Genomic DNA, 22,627 nt, shown 5'->3' with positions numbered 1-22,627 from the left:
TAGTGTCCCAAATGCAAAAAACAACCATTTATTCGTATGACACTGAGGCACAAATACGCGGATGTTGTGTTTTCGCACTCGACTAGCTTGTCAAGTGTGTTTGGTGTGATAACCAAGACATATCTACGACAATAATTTTCATTGAAAACCAAGGTGTACGGAAAGTTGTTTTGGTTTACAAACAATTTTTGGACAAAGCTTATGTATTTTGTACATTGCTTTTACATTATGTATTGATATTAGCTTTATTAATGACTTAACTAAGCGCGCAGACCTAACAGCTAGGAGACCCGAGTTCAATTCCACCCTCGGCCGTCTCTGTGTGGAGTTTGGGTTTTGTCCGGGTACTCCGGTTTCCTTCCACATTCCAAAAAAAAACATGCTAGGTTAATTAGCGACTCCAAATTGTCCATAGGTATGAATGTGAGTGTGAATGGTTGTTTGTCTATATGTGCCCTGTGATTGGCTGGCGACCAGTCCAGGGTGTACCCCGCCTCTTGCCCCAAGAAGACAGCTGGGATAGGCTCCAGCACCCCCTGCAACCCTTGTGAGGATAAGCGGTAGAAAATGAATGAATGAATGTTCTCATTGGGAGTGACCAGGATGGATAGGATCAAGAACAATTGTATACTGGACCTTTTGCGATATTGTATATTGATATTGTAGAAAATGAATGTATTATTTATATTTATGTGTTTTTATGTGCATTACTTCCTGTTTTTTTTTTTTTTTTGCTCTTATTCTCCTCCGTAGCAGCCATTCTTTTATTGCATGATTCCAACAACAGTTAAAGAATCCGGCAACTCAAGTCAGTGCAACCATGTTTGTTTTCCGAGCTTTTTCACACTCTCACAGGACAACATAAAAGACGAAGAGAGAAGTTATTGACGCACGTTCTACCTGCTGTCAATACTGTTAGTGTTATCACCGTGACAATGGAGAGGAAGCTTTGCCAAAGCTGTCTTTTCTTTCACTTCTAACATCAGCACTTTATAATCCCTATTTGGGGATCAACACACCTCTCTGTGTGTGTGTAGGAGTCGCATGTTTATATCCGAGTATTTCTTGTGGGAATGTGTGTGTTTACAAGTTGGCCGGTGAGTGTGTTGCTTCTAAGCCCACGTGTGTGTCTGCGTGTCAAGATAGGGTCACCTTGCATCTGTCGCTCTCCTTTTTGAGACCCCCTGCAAGGATAAAAATCACCCTGTGAACTTAATCCAGGTTTATATCTTTTTTTTTTTATATTTTTTTTATATCCCAACTCATAAAAAAGTACACACATATAATAGCGAGTAAACACAAACAAACCACTGAGACACTTCGCTGAGTCGTGGCAGGGCTGTACAGTGCGGCTAATTCACTCGTGTATGCGCGTATAAAATAAAATAAATAAATAAATAAAATTTATTTTTTTGTGGTTTTATGCCTCGTAACGCAGTTCCGATTTTTTGTTTTTTTGATTTTTGTTTACATCGGCCACTATCGCGTTTAACAAGCTAGCTTGATGACTATTCTGTCCCACTCATGTGCTATATAATGTTGTTTTTATGCTTCATAACGAAGTTCTGATTTTTTGTTCACATTGGCAACTATCGCGTTTAACAAGCTAGCTTGTATGTCTAGCACTAACTCAATGACTATTCTGTCCCACTCGTGCTATGTAATGTTGTTTTTATGCATCGTAACGAAGTTCTGATTTTTTGTTCACATTGGCAACTATCGTGTTTTACAAGCTAGCTTGTACATCTCGCGGTAACTCGATGACTATTCTGTCCCACTCGTGCTATATAATGTTGTTTTTATGCATTGTAACGCAGTTCCGATTTTTTTATGTTTGTTCACATCGTCAACTATCGCGTTTAACAAGCTAGCTTGTACGTGTAGCGCTAACTCAAAGGCCATACAAAGTGAACAAAAGTATAGTACGATTTATTTTTATGATTTTTGTTCACATCGGCAACTATCACGTTTAACAAGCTAGCTTGTATGTCTAGCGCTAACTCCATGACTATTCTATCCCACTCATGTGCTATATAATGTTGTTTTTATGCATCGTAATGGAGTTCTGATTTTTGTTTTTTTTATTTTTGTTTACATCTGCAACTATCGTGTTTAACAAGCTAGCTTGTTAGTCTAGCGCTAACTCGATGATTATTCTGTCCCACTCGTGCTATATAATGTTGTTTTTATGCATCGTAACTCAGTTTCGATTTTTTGTTTTAAAATTTTTGTTCACATTGTCAACTATCGCGAACAGATGTAGGTCTTAATGCTAAGAGTCCACTAGTGCGGCGCCAGTTGGTGCCAGTTCACGCCAATGCAATTTGCTGTGTCGCCAATAAGGTGCCTAGTGGCTCAAACTGCCTCCCAACTGGCTCGTGGTGGCCCGTAACGGCGGCAAAAATTTAGTTTGGCGGCAGGAAAAATTTTAAATGTTTAAAATCTTTGTTGGCTCTTATTTTCGTACTTGATCACCAAAATTTTAGCAACAGTTGAGGAGAAAGTGGTTGGCGCTGCCAGTTCCCAGTGGAGGAAGTGTAATGGTGCGACTGGGATGTTATACACACACACACCTCCCATTCCTACCCAGAGGTTCCTAACAATAGTGCGAGTTGTTTTTCGGAGAAAATGTGTTCGTTCCATGTGAGAAAAGCCACCTGCTTTATTATGAACAATAAATTCACGTGATATCTGCAGGAAAGAAACGACTAATCAGACAATGAGCCGGGTGCATGACTGCTCATTGATTTCGGAATCACTGTAAGCAGCCTTCGAGGCGCAACGCACATCCACCTTACGTTATTGACCCTCACGCGATAACAAATAAGCTCATATTCATACCGCTGTCCCGGCTGAGACAATGATGCTTGAATCCAAATTCAATATTCATTCTCTCTCACCGTGCGCTTCATCTCTGGTGGAAGTGTTTATGTGTTGTTTTATATCGAGAAAAATCCCCCTAAGACGAAATCAATGATGAAATAAAGCAGGGGTGCAAGCTTTGTTTTCTAGGTCACATTTAAATATTTCTTTTAGCGGTATTGATTTTTTTTGGCGTGACCGAGCCAAGCTCATTCTTTGTAATTAAAAGAGTGGGTGGCGCGGTGGCTTGAGTGTGCATCAAGCTAATATTTAGAGATGCACCATATTGGTTTTATTACCAATATACGATATTGCTCAGCCTGTTACTGATACAAAAATAGTGGACTTTTTCAACTCAACTAAATTGTAATGGTACAGCTGCTGCTTTTTACAGCACACACGGTGTTCGAACCCAGGGTAGGACAGAGTGCTAACCACTCAAACACTGTGCAGCCCCTGAATATAAAAATAAAAATAAAATTTTACCCACTCACCCCAGTGGTGTAATGGTACAGCTGCTGCTTTTTACAGCACACAAGATTTTTAAACCCAGGGTAGGACAGGGTGCTAACCACTCGCTCACCGTGCTGCCACTGAATATAACACTAAGAAAATAAAATTTCGCCCACTGATCCCAGTGGTGTATTGGTACAGCTGCTGCTTTTTTACAGCACACAAGATGTTCAAACCCAGGGTAGGACAGAGTGCTAACCACTCGTTCACCGCGCAGCCCCAAATATAACACAATAAGAAAATAAAAATTCACTCACTCACCCCAGTGGTGTAATGGTACAGCTGCTGCTTTTTACAGCACACAGGTTGTTCAAATCCAGGATAGGACAGAGTGCTAACCACTCTCCACCGTGTCGCCCCCGAATATAACACAATAACAAAATAAAATTTCACCCACTCACCCCAGTGGTGTAATGGTACAGCTGCTGCTTTTTACAGTAAACAGGGTGTTTGAACCCAGGGTAGGATTTTAAATTAAAATAAATTGGACACAATCAGATGTTTTGAACAGTAGAAAGTTCTGCGTATTGTTTCCTGGATGTCACCATTGTAAAACGTGAGATGAATGGTTTGTGTCCAGTCCCCCCCCTGTCCTTTACCACCAGCGATATCTTCCTCCAGGCTGTCCAAAGCCGTTTGAAGTGGCTATTAGGTCCCTGAATCAAAGTCTGCCCTTTTTGAATATTCACCAACGGTCTCCTGGCCTTTTGTGAGCCCCCGGAATAAAAATAATCAAAATCAGAACGGACCTTCATGTGCAATAATACTCTGTCTACTCCGGCCTCCGCTGTCAAAGCCATTTATAATTCATGTGCCCGCAGTGATGGGTCCCGGGTACGGTCAAGAGGTCCGCTCCTCTTCATTCATCAATAGCCACCAGCCAGGTAGGGGACTTTATTATCGAACGGGGGTGGGCCATGCTAGTTTGACGCAAACGCTTGTTCCATAATTATGACAACTTCAAAAAACTTTACCGCCTCCCTCCATCGCTCAAAGTCACCCTCTTTTCTCTCTGTTGTTAATTTAAACACTGGCGGTTTTCATCCCTCCCGATGGGTGTCTGTTTTACAATAAAAGGTCATCCTCATTTGTCCGCAGTCACAAAAGGGACCACCGTTGGGGCTGGGGTCAGACAAGCAGACAGATAGAAAAATAGACAGACGGACAAAGGTATGACTGCTGAGGATGCGGACGGGAAGGGGGGGGCGGAAGAGATAAGATGGTTAAGATGGAGCAAACCGACAAAGCTGAGAGATGGTACCCGAGCACGTGGGTGGACGACTAATCATCCCATCACCTCAAGTCTTCCACCTCCTCTACCTTGCGTGTTCCTTTCCAGTGATGATTGACGAGGGCACGGTGGACCGAGGTTGTCCCGGTCCCCAGATTAGAAAACCCTCAAACAAATGAAGCCCAGGAATGGGTCCCCTGGGGAGGTGGGAGCCACGGGGCGCCCAGACAGGACACACACTTGGGCTTGAAAGAGAAATGAAAATAAGGGAAGGCGTTTTTTAGTGTTTTCACATAATTTCATATGCAAAAAAAAAAATATTGGGTAGCATCAACGCTATATAGGCTATAGTCAACGTAGTATCATTTAATAATAGCAGTGGTTATTTGTTTACATCACATTGCTCAGGCTACGGGATCACTGCAGGGATAAAAGATGGCTGCCACGAGCATAGCAAGCGACCAAGCTAACTAGTTAACCCCTGCGGTTTACTTATTTTAAACATAAAGCGTTTCAAACGGAGACAAAAACTTACCACTTCCACACAGAATGAGAGGATAACCTTTATTTATATATTATAGAGGATTTTTATTTTAAATATTTTTTAATATTTGTATTTTAAGGATTAATAAATATTATTATTGTAAATGAATTTATTTTGATATATATTAAATATTTTTTATATATTATTAAATAAATAAATATATTTAAAATTTCAACATAGCAAGCGACCAAGCTAACTAGTTCACCCCTACAGTTTACTTATTTTAAATGTAAAGCATTTCAAACTGAGACAAAAACTTACCACTTCCACAAAGAATGAGAGGATAACCTTTATTCATATATTATATAGGATTTGTATTTTAAAGATTTTAAAAATTTTAGCATCACGCTCGACCAAGCTAACTAGTTAACCCCTACAGTGTACTTATTTTAAACGTAAACCGTTTTATACAGAGGCAAAAACGTACCACTTCCACACAGAATGAGAGGATAACCTTTTATTCATATATTATATAGGATTTGTTTTTTAAAGATTTTTTTCAAATATATTTTAAATTTTAGCATAGCACGTGACCAAGCTAACTAGTCCACCCCTACAGTTTACTTATTTAAAACGGAAGGCGTTTCAGAGACAAAAACTTACCACTTCCACACAGAATGAGAGGATAACCTTTATTTATATATTTTGTAGGATTTGTATTTTAAAGATTTTTAAAATATATTTTAAATTTTAGCATAGCATGTGACCAAGCTAACGAGTTAACCCAGACAGTTTACTTATTTTAAACGTAAGGCGTTTCATAAACAAAAACTTACCACTTCCACACAGAATGAGGATAACCTTTATTTATATATTATTTAGGATTTGTTTTTTAATTTTAGCATAGCACGCGACCAAGCTAACTAGTCCACCCCTACAGTTTACTTATTTTAAATATAAGGCGTTTCAGAGACAAAAACGTACCACTTCCACACAGAATGAGAGGGTATTTTTTTCATTTATATATTATAAGATTTTAAAGATTTTTAATTTTTTAGCTCAACTTTCTATTGCTCACGTCTTGGTTGAGACAGCAGCACCTCTGCTGGTTGCAGTCAGGTAGTGCAATCCGTTTTAACACAATCGCTGCACAATTTAAAGCTATTGCTTTACCCACAATGACAAAAATACTCCTTGAAATTGCGTTAAATTGATGACAGTTCATGGCAGCCCATGCAGTATTTGGCGTTTTCCTACCACTGACTTTTCATTCCAAATCTCAGCTTGTTTTCATGACAACAGGTGCACACAATAAATGCAAGCGTGGAGTCCCTCAAAAAGGGTTCCCTGCAGAGTGTAGAACCAAATAAGGGGCGGATGCAGTAAAAGCTATGACAGGTGTAGAAGGGGTCCTGTTCTGGTCCTGCCAAGATTATGGCTTTTTGTTTCTCCTTCTGCACCTCCGCAGCGGTTGATATGGTGCATTTATCAGACGCTGAGCATCACCCCCACGACCGACCCACCGACCCACCCCCAGCCTCTACCTCTTTGAAAAACGATCATCTTCACCCGCTAGCTCTATTGTTTAAAATTCAAGAATAAGTAAGGGTGAAAGAAAGGCAAGAAAAAACAGTTGATATATGAGCAGATATTAAGAAAAAGTTTGATTTTATAGATGTCCTGTGACCCCCAGCATGAGTGCCCTCCATTCCCCCCCCCCCCCCCCTGAATGGCGCAGGTCCAGGGTTTTAATGGAGTCTCTGCGAGTCATATATCAGCGCAGCTTGTCTCGTAAAGCTCTCCTCGCACCGACCTCACAAACAACCTCCACCTTTATCGGGACACTTAGGGAGGTTTTCACGAGCAGAAAATAGATGTATTATGATTTTTAATATAGTCAACCGGTATGAGAAGAAAGGGGGGGTAAAATGAAGCGAATGGATGAGAAGATTTTGTTTTTGTAGCGTCTGCCTTGTATCAAACGAGTTCTTCGCCCCTCCCTCCGTTTTGCTCCCGCGTCTGTGGAGTGTCACGGTGCAACGGCGAGTCGACGTGACACTTTTTAAAGTGTTTTTAGCGAGAAAGCTGACAGAGCACGGGCGAGATTAACCTAACTGTTTGCAATAGCACCTGTCCATCGCCCGCCGTGCCCGTACATCGGACGACAAATGGCGGCTGCATTTACCCGAACAGATACAGCGTCCTTATCTATAAATGCACACTAATGCATTTATTTGTTGCATAATACGGTTATGTCGATTACGGTTATGGGCTACACGGTGGACGAGTGGTTAACTAGCTAGCTTGATCGCTTGCTATGCTAAAATGTAAAATATATTTATTTATTAATTAATCTAATAATATATAAATATTTAATATATATTTTATGTCTAAATAAATATATTCATTCATGTATTTATTTCTTTATTTATTAATCTTTATAATACAAATATACTTCCATCAAAGTACATTGTATGTTTGTCTTAAAAGGAGTAGCACTGTATCAGGGTTTCATTTATTACAAATACTGTAACGATCCAATGTTCTTGAATGCACCTCACTGTGGTATTTGCTATTTGCGTCCCCAGCACACAGCTGCAGATACCTGCCAGAGAAAAAAAGCATGGCTGTGGCTCACATTTACCACAAAATTTTACCACTTCCACACAGAATAAGAGGATAACCTTTTTTATTTTAATGATTTGTATTATAAAGATTAATAAATAAAGAAATAAATACATGAATGATTATATTTATTTAGATATAAAAATATATATTTTATTTTATTTTTTATTTATATATTATATAGGATTTTAAAGATTTGTATTTAAAAGATTTTTTAAATATATTTTTAGATTTTAGCATAACACGCGACCAAGCTAACTAGTTAACCCCTACAGTTTACTTATTTTAAACGTATTTTAAACTGAGACAAAAGCATACCACTTCCACACTGAATGAGAGGATAATTTTAGCATAGGATGCGACCAAGCTAACTAGTTAACCCCTATAGTTGACTTATTTTAAACGTAAAGCGTTTCAAACGGAGACAAAAATTTACCATTTCCACACAGAATGAGGATTACTTTTTTATTTATATATTATATAGGATTTTAAGGATTTGTATTTGTAATTTAAATATTTTTTAAACATTTTTTAAATTTTGTAAAAAGTGACAATTGAAGACAAAGCTTATTCAAATTTTTGCATAGAAACATTTCAGCGTTTTTTTTTGTTTTTTTTTTAGTTTTGCAATTTTGTTTCTAAAAATTAGTACATGTTGGCAGTTCTGCATTTTTGGCAGAAATAGACATGGTAGTCACTTAATGAACCGTCAACGGCGTGTAATAGATTGTTGATTAAAGGTGCCAGATCACACTATTTGATATATTTGGTCACAGAACATGCAGTTGAATACCGATTCCAAAAGTTCAAGTGGAATGCCGTTGCATCGAAGAAGCTGCCGCAGCACTGCGTTGCATCTGAAGTAAATAGCCAACGACTAGTGAGGTGCTCTTTAAAAAACACACAGTGCCCCGCAGTCAGAGCCTGTTCTTCATCAGTCAGAAACGCAGAAATGAAAAATGCATCTAAGCGATGCTTTAGAAGGCAAAGTTCAGTAATTGGGAATGACAGACCCACACAAAGCATCCATCACTCTTGACCTTTCCATTTCTCTCTGTGCTTCTTTTTTTTTTTTTTTCCTCTAGCTTCCTTTCTCTCTCCCTCCGTGTAAGACATGAACGACATAAGCAAGGGAATAATTGAAAAGCGCATCTGATAGACAACTTCATTCATTGTGGTCTTGTTGTGATGACATTAACCCGGATTCGTTTGGAAAAAAACGCGTAGAACCGACATGCTGTCTCACTCCGAGTCCGTAGTTCTCACCCCTCAATGACTTGGAACGTTTAGTCCTCAGACCCGCGATCCACCAGTTGAGAATCATCCAATGAAGACGTTTGAAAGTCTGAAAAAAAATTGTATCAATAGACTTCAAGCTTTGAATTTTGCAGCTTAAATTTATCATTTTTTTTCCAAAATATTACCTTTTTTTATAGCTTTTACAACTAATTTATAGCTATGTTCGAATCCCCTTTACTTCAAAACTACTACAAATTGTTTAAATATGAAATGCATGATGGGAAGCCTTTTTTTAATTTTAAAAACGTATTGGTACTTTTCTTGTATGTTTCTTAACTCACCTTTTAAGTGTTAAGTTGCTGTGTGATGATTGTACAGTTCTTTGTAAAATGACATCCTGCAATTCCCAATGGGTTGACAAGCTTGTCGTGAGTTTTTTCATAGCTAATAATAATTGGCTCATGATGATTTCTGGTGCATCCTTTTCATTAGAATTTATGGTACTTTTTTTGTTCGTGTTTTTTTTGTTTTGTGGTTGAACATGGACGATTTTTATTTTTTCTCGCAATAATTCCCAACAAAAAGACGGGCTACTGTTGCAGGCGTAACCTGAGATGAACTCAATGAATTCTTAACCACCGACGTCACTTCCTGTCTGATTCCCACTCATTTCCGCTAGCAACAGAATGCATAAGTCTTAAATGCCTAAATTGGTCTATTTACAGTATGTCTACTGTATTAGGTAATAGGAGTGGAAAGTCGACTAAGACAGCTGGGGTAGGCTCCAGCATACCCGTGATACTAGTGAGGATAAGCGGCATAGAAAATGTAGTCAAAAGTGAGTATAGGGTTGTTATATCATGTCAAGAGGTCTCCAATGGACATGGTTTTCCATGCTCTTAAGTATAAAAATATTTATATATACTGTATATATAAACGGAATATTGGTTTAAATTTGGTTTTCACTGGTATGTTTCGGATTGCACTAGAGACAGATTCCGGGATTCCTTTAATCATTGTGTGTGTAAAAAAAAAAAAAAAAAAAAAAAAAAATTAAAAAAAACATCCTGGAAGAGTGTCATGGTTCAGGGAAAGTTGACAGTTTTTTCTTGAACGGTCAAACTTTTTACAAGCGTCACTTTCCCCGAAATGGTCGTGCACAAGAACCATGCATCCCTTTTCTAAAAAAAACACAAATGTCACATCTGGACTTGTGTTTAATTTCACGTCAAAGTCCGGACAGGAAGCACCTGTCGAGATGAAATCCTGCACGAGACTGAAACAAGCGGAGGAAGAGACGGAAAGCAAAACTATGAATCCATCTTTTTGTGGAAATGAGTGTCGTATTAGCGCTAATGTCAATAAACAAATCATTTTGGAAACGTCCAGTCATTAGGAATTAACTAAATTTCATCCCATGTTGTCGCAACCGGGACTCAATGCGAGTCATTCTTTTTCTCCGAAAGCACAACAGGGGAGGAGCAATTACGGAGTAGTAAAACTTCCAGATGTGGGATTATTCTTGCCCCCTCACATTAGGAGATTAAAAGATCACCGTCAGGATGGAGACTTTCACCTCTTGACTTCAAAATAAGTTATTTTCTTACACAAAAAAAAGCCTCTTGGGTTATTATTATTATTATTTTTCCAATTGTAAAGCATTACTTCATATTCATTTTATTTGAAATATATCCACTATATGGCATAATCTACATCTGGGACAGGTTTGATCTGCGATAGAGTACATCAGTTGAACATGTTTTAATTTGAATGCAAATCCGAGCGTACAAGCGCTACATCGAGAGGCTTAACGTGGGAAAATAGAAACGTGTCTCACTCGAGGCTCCGTGTGTTAATCCAACTGCATACAGCATCGAGCGAAAAATACAAATGAAAAAGTTGAGGCCACCAAATACTTTGCTCATCAAAAGACTTAAGTTGCATATAAGACAAAGGCAAAAAAAAAAAAAAATGAAAGGTTGACATTTTCCCGGTAATCCAGATTGATCTGCAATAAAGTTAAGAGGGATTTTTTTTTCTTCCTTATTTGAACGAAGAAGGCTCTTGAATATGTTTGTAAAAATAGTCACTCGATATAATAATTCCTTTGGAGCCTAATTTCGGAATTGAACATACTGCACGGGCAAGTTATCATCAGATATAATAATGGTAATGAACCGCAAGAAACAGTTGATGTTGCATCGTATAATCCTTATTTCTGCAACTATGACATATTTTCACATGGGACAATACGGCTGCACGGTGGACGAGTGGTTAGCACACAGGTCTCACAGCTAGGAAACCCGGGTTCAATTCCAATCTCGGCCATTTCTGTGTGGAGTTTGCATGCTTCCTCCCACATTCCAAAAACATGCTAGGTTAATTAGCGACTCCAAATTGTCCATAGGTATGAATGTGAGTGTGAATGGTTGTTTGTCTATATGTGCCCTGTGATTGGCTGGCTGGCGACCAGTCCAGGGTATACCCCGCCTCTCGCCTAAAGACAGCTGGGATAGGCTCCTTGTGAGGATAAGCAGTAGAAAATGAATGAATGAATAATAACAATAATAATAACTATCAAATTAGCGTGAAGTTGGTGGCGTTATTATAATTTTTGGGGGGTTGAAAACTGTGTGTTCAAGTGGTTAGCGCGTTGGCCTCGTAGCTCGGAGACATGAGTTCAATTCCACCCTCGGGCATCTCTGTGTGGCGTTTGCATGTTCTCCCCGTGCATGCGTGGGTTTTCTCCGGGGGAAAAAACATGCTAGGTAATTAGCGACTCCAAATTGTCCATAGGTATGAATGTGAGTGTGAATGGTTGTTTGTCTATATGTGCCCTGTGATTGGCTGGCCACCAGTCCAGGTTGTACTGCGCCTCTCGGTTGAAGACAGCTGGGATAGGCTCCAGCACCCCCTCAACCCTTGTGAGGATAAGCAGTAGAAAATGAATGAATGAATGAATAATAATAATAATAACTAACTAATCAGTGTGAAGTTGGTTAGCACACAAGCCTCACAGCTAGGAAACCCGAGTTCAATTCCACCTTCGGCCATCTCTGTGGAGTTTGCATGTTCTCCCCGTGCATGCATGGGTTTGATTTCCGGGTACTCCAGTTTCCTCCCACATTCCAAAAACATGCTAGGTTAATTAGCGACTCCAAATTGTCCATAGGTATGAATGTGAGTGTGAATGGTTGTTTGACTATATGTGCCCTGTGATTGTCTGGCGACCAGTCCGAGGTGGTAGAAAATGAATTAATGAATTGGACAATACATATAAGAATATTTATTTTTTTTATTCTAAGCAGTGCTAGTGTACTTGTTGGTGTACTAGACACCAAATTCGAGTCCTGAGTAAGTCTATGGTCTTTTATTTGGCTTGGAAAACTCCTGTATTTGATGTTTTCATACTTGCTTCGATGTGTTTAGATCTCTTTCTATGAACTTCTGGTATCTTCGCTTCCAAAGGCTTAGTTCAAAAGCTTTGACAAGCATTCATGTGTGCACAAAATATATATAAAAAAAAAAGACATTTCAAAATTCAATCTGCGAGTGTAAACAAGGTTTGAAAGCGTGTGGAAGCCTTTGTTTTATCATGCATGTTTCCTCCGCAATCTTTGCTTTATGGCTTCATTTCCCAGGCTGTCATTGGAATAATCGTTGATCCTCAGTCCAAAATTTGTGAAACGACCGCTTTCCTGTTCCTTTTTAGAATGAGCTCCGAGACACAGAAGCTTTGTGACATCGGAAATTGCTGTTGTTACCTTTTACATCACATCCGAGCTCGGAGCTTGATTTTTATGAAGCCGTGTCAGAACACATCTGTTAATTGATGTGGTCAGAAGTCAAGTCGCTGCTGCAGGTTATGTAGCATCCCGGGAACGCATGCCAGCTGTGGGGCCACATATAAAAGCCCCCCCCCCCCCCCCCCTTTCCACTCGGGTGTACAGCTGTGGACCGTAAAGCCAAGGTGTGCCAGAGAGCGTTAAGCTCACGACGTTGCAGTACAAGCCCGACGTCTGACAGCTGCAACTTTGGCTCCGATGGCGCTGCTTGATTATTTTTAACACTATGCCATGACGTTGATTTATCATTGATTTTTTTTCATTGGGGAAATCGAACTGGAAAATTGATGTGATCTTAAATTCTTAAATCTGGGTTGTCGAAACTTTTTTTTTTATATATATATATTTTGAAAACCCTTTTAGCCTATTTATCTTTTTATAATATTATCACTTTATTTCTATAATATTTATGACTTTATTCTCATAACATCTATAATTTTCCTATCCAACCTTATGATAATATTTTTCCCACAATTACTTTATTTTCCTTTTTTTCCTCATATTAAAATTCTTATAAAAATATTTCAACTCTACGTGACTAAAATGCAATTTTTTCCTCTTAATATTACGAGTTTATTGTCATAAAATTGTGCCTTTTTTATAATGCAACTCCCCCCCCCCTCATAATTCTGACTTTACTCTTCTAACATAATGTTTTCCCAACCAAATTTAAAATGACCAAAAAATACTACTTTATTCATAGTTTTTTTTTCATAATTTGACTTTAAATAATTTTTAAAATGATATAATATAATAAAATAAAATAAATAAATAATCTGAGTTTATTCTAATAAGTGCGATTTTTTTTCTTTTAATTTAAAAAAATTTCCTCACCCCCCAAAAAAATTTCTCGCATAATTACGATGTTATTCTCATAATAATTATGATAATATAACATTCCCCCCAAACTAATTTTCCCCCAAAATTAATTAAAAATATGTCTTCTTTCATGTTTCAACTTTATGGGACTTGAAATATCTAGATTCAATATTACGTTATTCTCATAAATGTATGATTTTACAACTTTTTCAGAATATTTTAGGTCTATTTTAGGTTATTGTCAAGTTACTGCTGACTTTTCCATTCATCCATCATATTTATAGACTGTGCCATAGGCCAATAAAAATAAATAATAATAAAAAAAAAACATCTGCGGACCAGATGCTAACCACTAGTCCACTAGTCCACCGTTTTTATGAAATGAGCTTAATCATCACATTGTTCAGCACCTTCTTCCATAGAACAACGGCATGAACGGAATAAGTCCTTTTGTCAGTCTCGGTGGGTACACATACACATACAAGTTTTTTTCCTCCCCAAAAAATCCAAAAATATTTGTCAAAAAATACAGAAAGACAGATTATATGTAGTATTTTGCTCAATCGGCATCAGTAAGGTTACAAGTCTCATGACAAGTGTGGAAGTGGTAGATTTTTGTCTCCTTTGTCCTTCTCCCTCACTCAATTCGAAACTCTTTAGATTTAGAATTAGTAACTTGGGGAGAGCCTAGTGACTATAGGGGTGTTATTTCACATCTACAGGTCTCTAGTGGTAAATAGGTTTTCTATGCTAAAGAGTTTCGAAACTCTTTAGATTCGAAACTCTTTATATCAGGGGTGGGCAAACTACGGCCCGGGGGCCACATGCGGCCCACCAAGCGTTTGAATCCGGCCCGCCAGTTGCTTTCTAAGTAACTTCAACTTTTAACATACAAACTGGCAACATGACTTGCAAGTCGGATGTCTGATTTAGTAAAAAATAAACAACAAAACTGTAAAATTAAATGACATAGTTTGATGTGGTGTGATGTTTAAAGTGCTCCTAAAAAAGGGACATACAACTGATATAGGATAACACTTTTACAGATAAAATTAGACAAATAATTCAAGGAAAATGATAAGCATAAAATAGTGTGTGTGTGTTAAATATATGTTCTGGCCCCCCAGACAATTTTGTTAACTCAATGCGGCCCTCGAGTCCAAATATTTGCCCACCCCTGCTTTATATATATATTGTTTTATTCATATTCATAAGTCATAAGTCTCATGACGAGTGTGGAAGTGGTAGATTTTTTACTTCTGTTTCCTTCTCCCCCACTCAGTTTGAAACTCTTTAGATTCAGAATTAGTAACTTGGGGGGAGCCTAGTGACTATAGGGGTGTTATTTCACGTCTACAGGTCTCTAGTGGTAAATAGGTTTTCTATGCTAGATTTATGAAAATATTTGTTTTATTCATATTCATAAGTCATAAGTCTCATGACAAGTGTGGAAGTGGTAGATTTTTTACTTCTGTTTCCTTCTCCCCCACTCAGTTCGAAACTCTTTAGATTTAGAATTAGTAACTTGGGGAGAGCCTAGTGACTATAGGGGTGTTATTTCATGTCTACAGGTCTCTAGTGGTTAAAAGGTTTTCTATGCTATATTTATGAAAATATTTGTTTTATTCATATTCATGAGTCATAAGTCTCATGACGAGTGTGGAAGTGGTAGATTTTTTACTTCTGTTTCCTTCTCCCCCACTCGGTTCGAAACTCTTTAGATTTAGAATTAGTAACTTGGGGAGAGCCTAGTGACTATAGGGGTGTTATTTCACGTCTACAGGTCTCTAGTGGTAAATAGGTTTTCTATGCTAAATTTATGAAAATATTTGTTTTATTGGTGTTGTAATAATCTTGTAGAGTGGTTAGCATGTAGGCTACACATTCAGGAGATTGGGAAGCCATTCCAGAGTTGTACCCTGCCTCTCAGCTGGGGTAGGCTCCAGCATTCTACGCTATAAACAAGTGATAAATAGAGATTAGAGTATTTTTATGTTTTTTTTTTTAAGTAATGTTATGTATTGTACTTGTGTATTTTCTGGCTAACTTAGTCTTGTCACACTCTAATTAATTTACTGTAATTAAACGTGTACTGTATACGTATGTATACTGTAGTATAGTCCACTTGCATTATGACACAATGTCATAATTATGTTTTCATATCCTGCCAATAGTAGCTGTGGGAACGGATCTTTCCATAATAATTTACTTCACTTTGTAAAGTACGTCACCATAACTGTGTATTTGATTTTTACTTGAATACACTAAGCCCCAATAATATTTGAGTATTACATTTGTTGGCAATTTTCATGTCAGAAATATGTCATTATTGCAGCCATAACACAAAACAGTTCCAGCAATTATCTGAGAGCCAAATGGCCGCACAAATATAGACAACCCGCAGTGCGGAGGGGGGGGGGGGGGGGGGGGACTCTTAGGAGGGACACCATTAAAGCCAGTAGTTCTAAGAGACAGAAGTCATCATGACCATGGTCATTTGCCTTTTCTTCCTTTTTTTTTTTTTTTACGTCTTTTCTTTCATCTTTCAAGGTCAATCGGCAGAGTGCGCCTGCATGTCACTGCTTCTTTGTCTATTCAGATAAAATTGCTGTATTCATCGTGTGTCAGATAAACCTCAAATGTGGAGGGGGGGGGGGGGGGAGTGAGAGAAAGAGACAGGGAAAAGGAAGAGAGAGGAAAGTCGGAAAAGAAGAAGAACGGTGCTATCACGGCGTCCTCCAGCCTTGCCCCCTTTGCCTGTTTTTATCTGGCCATGACAAATTCAAGCGTTCACTCTTTTTTTTTATTTTTTTTTTACTCCACATTTTCTCTCTCGGCCTTATCTACTGTCTCAGCACTGCATCACTTGCCATTTTAGAATAATGTCCCGCCATGTCTGTAATGACATTGGGCTTTGTGCTTCAGATTACCTTGGGATTTCCACTCCTCACACACCCTCCCAAAAGCAAGACACACCGAAATAAAACCACCTCATGCAAGAGCGAAAAACAAAATTAAGAGTCCCGATTGGGAAAAAAAATTAAATTAAAATAATAATGTAATTAATAATAAAAAATAATAAAATAAATAATAATAATAAATAAATAAATAATAATAAAAATAATAAATAAATAAATAAATAATACAAAAATAAACACATTGGAGGTGGTTTGAAGTGCAGGTAATAATAGTAAAACTCATTTGGGGCAGTAGTAGCATTATTTCCCGTATTATTATTATTATTACTATGGCTTTTCCACCAACCTAATTTGACGGTAAATTAGAATGACGTCTTGATTTTGTTTTGTTAATTTCTCATAATATTACGACTTTTTTGAAAGGATTTTTCCTCACATTGCGAATGTATTCTTGTAAAATTGGGACTTTTTTCTTTATATATATATCATACTTTTTTCTTTTAATAGTTTGACTTTGTTTTTCCCTGAAGGGATCCCAATGGGATTAATAAAGTATTCTGTCTGTCAAAAAAAAAAATTAAGAGTCCCGATTGAGGAAAAAAAAAATAAAAAAAGTAAAATTTTTTTTAAATTATGTAAAAAAAAAAAAGAAAAAAAAAAAACAAAAAAAAAACAAGCCTCCTCTACATAACTGTCCAGGGATAATTTGTCATAATATTACGACTTAAAAAAAAATGCCAATATTCATCTATATTTCAACTCAATGGTACTAAAAGGATTTTTCCTCATATTACGAATGTATTCTTGTAAAATTGGGACTTTTTTCTTTATATATATAATACTTTTCTTTTAATAGTTTGACTTTGTTTTTCCCTGAAGGAATCCCAAAGGGATTAATAAAGTATTCTGTCAGTCAAAAAAAAAAATTTAAGAGTCCCGATTGAGGAAAAAAAAAATTGAAAAAATGTAAAAAAAATAATTATATATATAATACTTTTTTCTTTTAATAGTTTGACTTTGTTTTTCCCTGAAGGAATCCCAATGGGATTAATAAAGTATTCTGTCTGTCAAAAAAAAATAAATAATAAGAGTCCCGATTGAGGAAAAAAAAAATGTTAAAAAAAGTAAAAAAAAAAAATTTTAAATGTAAAAAATTAAAAAAAAAAAACAAAAAACAACCCTCCTCTACATAACTGTCCAGGGATAATTTGTCATAATATTACATTAAAAAAATATGCCAATATTCATTTATATTTCAACTCAATGGTACTAAAATGATTTTTCCTCATATTACTAATGTATTCTTGTAAAATTGGGACTTTTTTCTTTATATATATAATACTTTTTTCTTTTAATAGTTTGACTTTGTTTTTCCCTGAAGGAATCCCAAAGGGATTAATAAAGTATTCTGTCAGTCAAAAAAAAAAATTTAAGACTCCCGATTGAGGAAAAAAAAAATTGAAAAAATGTAAAAAAAATAATTATATATATAATACTTTTTTCTTTTAATAGTTTGACTTTGTTTTTCCCTGAAGGAATCCCAATGGGATTAATAAACTATTCTGTCTGTAAAAAAAAACAAAAAAATAAGAGTCCCGATTGAGGGGGAAAAAAATAATAATAATAAAAAAAGTAAATATAAATTAAAAAAATATAATAAATAAAAAAAATAAAGTAGTCTGTCTGTCAAAAAAAAATAATAATAATTAAGAGTCCCGATTATGCATATCTGCTTATTTCTCCAGGTACAGAGTCATATCTCAGTTCCCTGATGAGCTCCTAAAGTGTGACAGATCTTCCGCTTCCCCGGCTCTCTTAATCACATGATAATTAGCCTGTCATCAGCAACAGGGGGAACGTGCAGGACACATAATGAGGACATTAGGCGGCGCAGTGAAAGGGACCCCCTACCAGGTGGAGGATCAATGGTACGGCCTGATGAAAGGTGGACTTATATATACAGCTGATGGTTGGAGGCAAAGAGGCAAGAGAGTGCTATTGATTTGTGCACACACATTATCTACTGTACCCGATTCTGCGGTTTGAGTCGCATATATATAGACGTGAACGGGCATGAAACGCTCCGAGCGAGGTTAAATTTGGATGTAGAAATGGAAGCAATAGAGATGTAATGTCTGCCGACTGAAAAAAGGAAAAGCTCAATTTACTGTATACGGTAGAGAAATCGGATTTAGATTGTTTATTTTTAGAGGTCTGATGTCAAGTGCAGGTGATTCGATTGAGGTGAAGGGATGGCGATACTGGCGGAATGATGCACTTTTGGGGTGTTTTTGCCTCTATAAAGGAAGGTTTAAGGACTTCGGGACATTAGGATGCTGTTTTTGACCATGTACGAAATGCTACTGGGTTACGGTTAGCAACACTGGTTGGGACACCGGAACACATTTACTGCAAAACACACAAGCATGGGTCATATTTTCTCTTACTTTAACATTATTGGGTAATATCAGTGACTATAGGGGTGTTATTTCATGTCTACAGGGCTCTAACAATGTTAATTCATTTACTACCAAACATGTATTATATGTTTTTTTGCACAAAAGGCATGGTTAGTGCAGTTTTAAGCCGTATTTGGTAATACCAGTGACTATAGGGGTGTTATTTCATGTCTACGGGGCTCTAACAATGTTAATTAATTCGCTACCAAACATGTATTATGTTTTTTTGCACAAAAGGCAAATAAGTGCAAAATAGAATACATCATGATTAGTGCAGTTTTAAGCCGTATTGGGTAATAACAGTGACTATAGGGGTGTTATTTCATGTCTACAGGGCTCTAACAATGTTAATTCAGTCGCTACCAAACATGTATTATATGTGTTTTTTGCACAAAAGACAAAAAGTACAAAATAGAATAGATCATGATTAGTGCAATTTTAAGCCGTATTTGGTAATAACAGTGACTATAGGGGTGTTATTTCATGTCTACGGGGCTCTAACAATGTTAATTCATTCGCTACCAAACGTGTACTATGTTATTTTTTTGCACAAAAGGCAAAAAGTGCAAAATAGAATAGATCATGATTAGTGCAGTTTTAAGCCATATTGGGTAATACCAGTGACTATAGGGGTGTTATTTCATGTCTACAGGGCTCTAACAATGTTAGTTAATTCGCTACCAAACATGTATTATATGTTTTTTTTTGCACAAAAGATAAAAAGTACAAAATAGAATAGATCATGATTAGTGCAGTTTTAAGCCGTATTGGGTAATACCAGTGACTATAGGGGTGTTATTTCATGTCTACAGGGCTCTAACAATGTTGATTCATTCGCTACCAAAGATGTAAAAACGTGCTGACACAAGTGCAGAATAGACTACATCATGATTAGTGCAGTTTTAAGCTGTATTGGGTAATACCAGTGACTATAGGGGTGTTATTTCATGTCTGCAGGGCTCTAACAATGTTAATTAATTAAGTATTTCTCAGTCGTGGTGGCAAGCTTACATTTTTTGGTTCTCATGACATCATAATAAAGTATTTTTTCTTTAATGTATCGACGACAAATCACTAAAATGGTCACGTTTCCTCATAACACAAACTTATTTTCAAGAGAACACAATTTTTTTTCTTGTAATTTTTTAGACTTGACTCATAAAATAGCAGCCTTTTTTCAATTTTTTTTTCCTGTTTTTATGTAACTCTTAACTTTCTTGCTGGAGTTATGACTTTATTCAGATAATGTTTTGACTTTTTCACCTGACAAAAAAAAAATTAAAAACATCAAAAATACAAATAAATAAAAAATAATTAAATGAAGTAAAAAAATTAAAATAAAAAAATCTTAAATTATATTAGGAAAGCAGGAAGTGAACAAATGTAACTGTTGCTCTTACTGGTACTTTCAATTGTAATCTGATGCATGTTCAAATAAAATTAAACCATTACCATTACTTTATTCTTATGTTTTCCCAATTTTCCCAAAACTTTATTCATTCATTCATTTTTTTGTATCTCATTGTTTTACAGCTGTTTTCTTTCATATTTAAACTTTATATTTCCTCATGATATTATGTTCTTTTTAATTTTGTGACTTTTCTTGTAAAATTATTACATATTTAACGATTTTTGTTGTTTTTTTGGGAGGTTTTCTTGTTCTGTTAGATTTTTATAATTGCGGCGAGCCTCATTTTGGACACTTTGAGTGTAAGTCTAAGGCTGTGAGTTATAAAGCTGTATGCACAGACTACAATTAAGTTTGCTGATGTTGTTTTAGCGAAGATGGAAGGAATAATTTCCAACACTTTATAACAACAACCCGACAGAATACATTCAAACCCCGTAACATGTTTATACGGGCAGATACTACTCAGATTTACAATTACACATCCTCAGCATCCTCATATAGTTTGATTCCAGCTATTTGGTGCGATTAGATTAGAATCAGTACCGTTTGCTGTGCAAGGACCAGTAATGAGATTGTCAGTGTGAGTGAATCATTCCCGGTCACAAATGTCGCAACAATCCAGGCAAATGTGAATCAACCCCCCCCCCCCCCCCCCCCCCCCCCCCCCCCCCCCCGTGATGCTTTCACATGTGAAGGATGAACTCTTCTTAACCGTACTTCCCTCGCAAATTTCGTAATACGTGATGAATTTCACATATGTCGTCGTATCTGTATGGATTTCATGTAATTGTCAGCCGTGCAGATGCCGCTTTAAATCACCCCTTTTGCTGCCTTTTGCCATGCGATATGTAATAAAATAAAAAATAACTGCAAAAAAAAGACACCGCTACAGCCAATAATAGCTTTTGCTTTTATGTTTTTGCATTTTTTTTCTTTCCATACTTTCCTCTCGTCGCAGTCACTGACTTTTAATCTAATAAACACCGCACCAACCCACTGACCAGAACAAAATGGGGGGGCTTTTTTTAACATCTATCACATCACTCTTGTTAAAAGAAGTACTGGAATGGGGTTGTGCATGGTATAAGAACGAGGTACGCTATATAAGGTTTCAGTGTATAAAGATCATAAAATTACTGAGGAATAAAAGCCATTTATTTCACATGACATCACAGCCACCTTTTGAGGATGTGAGCTTCAATGGCTTCATGAAGGAGCACAAAATGTTTCCCTTAATAGCGCTTGGATAAATAAAGGATGCAAAATAAAAAACATTTTCCAGCGCAGAATTCCAGATTTCCAGAAAAGCAGAGTACAAAAAGCACACCAAAAATTGATAATATGTAGTAGCAATGGCGACTTGAATGATATCCATCAACACTGTAATAATAATAAAAATGAAAAAGTATACGGTTTTGTACTTACTCATTGTTAGTGAAGTTAAAAGGGACCAAAAAACCCACACTGTACTTGTTCTTGATCCTATCCATCATGGTCACTCCCAATGAGAACATCATTCATTCATTAAAAGTATACGGTTTTGGACTTACTCATTGTTAGTGAAGTTAAAAGGGACCAAAAAAAACCCACACTGTACTTATTCTTGATCCTATCCATCATGGTCACTCCCAATGAGAACATCATTCATTCATTCATTCATTAAAAGTATACGGTTTTGTACTTACTCATTGTTAGTTAAGTGAAAAGGGACAACCCCCCCCCCCCCACCCCCCACAGAAATCTACGATATTGCGAAATGTCCAGTATACAAGGCTGGGGTTTTTGTATTTATTCTTGATCCTGTCCATCCTGGTCACTCCCAATCAGAACATCATTCATTCATTCACTTTCTACCGCTTATCCTCACGAGGGTTGCGGGGGTGCTGGAGCCTATGCTAGCTGTCTTCGGGCGAGTGTCGGGGTACACCCTGGACTGGTGGCCAGCCAATCACAGGGCACATATAGACAAACAACCATTCACAGCTACAGTATGGAATATTTCGATCTACCAAGTTCCGTCATTCCATGGTTCTAATAAAGAAGACCAAGTCTTTGACGTCTCCTGTTCCCGATCCTTAAATCCCCCGGTTTGATGCCCGCATTCTCTTCAGGATCGACAGTGACAGTTGTTTGACTTCTGGAAAATCGGTCCTGTAGCTTTTAGCCTCGCTCCGTGAATCATCATCGGTGGCGCTATCAGATTACGGCCGACACAGACCAA

General features: G+C 37.1%; 1 long non-coding RNA gene across 1 annotated transcript in view; it reads left to right on the top strand.

Moving 5' to 3' along the window:
* The window catches only part of LOC131108683 (uncharacterized), a 30,416-nt gene extending 10,334 nt beyond the window's left edge, over window positions 1-20,082 (top strand). Inside the window, exon 3 of the long non-coding RNA XR_009120509.1 lies at window positions 18,282-20,082. This is a non-coding gene — a long non-coding RNA (uncharacterized LOC131108683). The remainder of the gene's footprint in view (window positions 1-18,281) is intronic.
* The last annotated feature ends 2,545 nt before the right edge of the window (window positions 20,083-22,627 follow it).

This window comes from Doryrhamphus excisus, chromosome 21, assembly GCF_030265055.1.
Source record: "Doryrhamphus excisus isolate RoL2022-K1 chromosome 21, RoL_Dexc_1.0, whole genome shotgun sequence".
Taxonomy (NCBI): Eukaryota; Metazoa; Chordata; class Actinopteri; order Syngnathiformes; family Syngnathidae; genus Doryrhamphus; species Doryrhamphus excisus.
This window is presented reverse-complemented; position numbering and strand designations above follow the sequence as displayed.